Genomic DNA, 771 nt, shown 5'->3' on the forward strand with positions numbered 1-771 from the left:
CTTGGGGATCAGCTCCTTTTACTTCAGGAGAGCCTGAACTGTGAGTATGCCTTGATTTCAACTGCATAAATGATCCTTTTTGAAGTTACATTTTGATGATCTGAATAATAAAAATGAAACCTGCTTCATGGGTGACTAGCAATGCTTTGCTTCCAGAACTCTGAGTAAACTGCTTGAACGATACCACTGCCTTGACTTGACTTAAAATTAGGCCGTATCTTTTTTAGGATATGAGATGTTTAGGATCATACTATCAATATGGTCACAATGTTTGTACTATGTTTTGTATCCTGGACAAAGACTTGCAGATCTACTTGAATCGATTAAGTTATTTTCATATGCAACACACTTTATTTCCAGTGTATTATAAGTACCTTTTAAGTTATGCTGACTCTCTACTTTTAATGATAGTATTTTCTTTATTATATGGCTTCTATTTTATGGTCATTACCAGATCAATTAAAATTTAAGTTTCATGTTTCAGAGGTTGCTATGGTGAATATTAGAGAAAAGAAAAAGCAAAATACACTTTAGTCAATGCACTTAAATTTAAAAAAATGTTTTAACCACAGTTAAATTGATAACAAAATCTTATGTACTACTAATAGTATTCTTTCCAAAATGACATGCTTTTTAATTTTCATTTTGTATGCAGCAATTAGTGCAATTTTTAAAGCATGGCCTGAGTGATTCAGTGGATATCACGTCAAACCACAAATGTGAAAGGCTGATAGCACTGCCAAAAAGGTATGTATTTTCTATGTGATGTTT

At 32.2% G+C, this 771-nt stretch overlaps 1 protein-coding gene and 1 long non-coding RNA gene across 2 annotated transcripts in view; one reads left to right on the forward strand and one right to left on the reverse strand.

Annotated features, from left to right (window-relative positions):
- Positions 1-740, forward strand: LOC104994219. The gene is made up of 2 exons (XR_825926.1): positions 1-40; positions 656-740. It is a non-coding gene; the product is annotated as an uncharacterized LOC104994219 (long non-coding RNA).
- The window catches only part of LOC104994224 (peripheral plasma membrane protein CASK-like), a gene marked incomplete at its 3' end in the record, with an annotated part of 16,848 nt that overhangs the window by 13,634 nt on the left and 2,443 nt on the right, over positions 1-771 (reverse strand). The window lies entirely within an intron of this gene.

This window comes from Bison bison, unplaced genomic scaffold (genome assembly GCF_000754665.1).
Source record: "Bison bison bison isolate TAMUID 2011002044 unplaced genomic scaffold, Bison_UMD1.0 scf7180017849734, whole genome shotgun sequence".
Taxonomy (NCBI): Eukaryota; Metazoa; Chordata; class Mammalia; order Artiodactyla; family Bovidae; genus Bison; species Bison bison.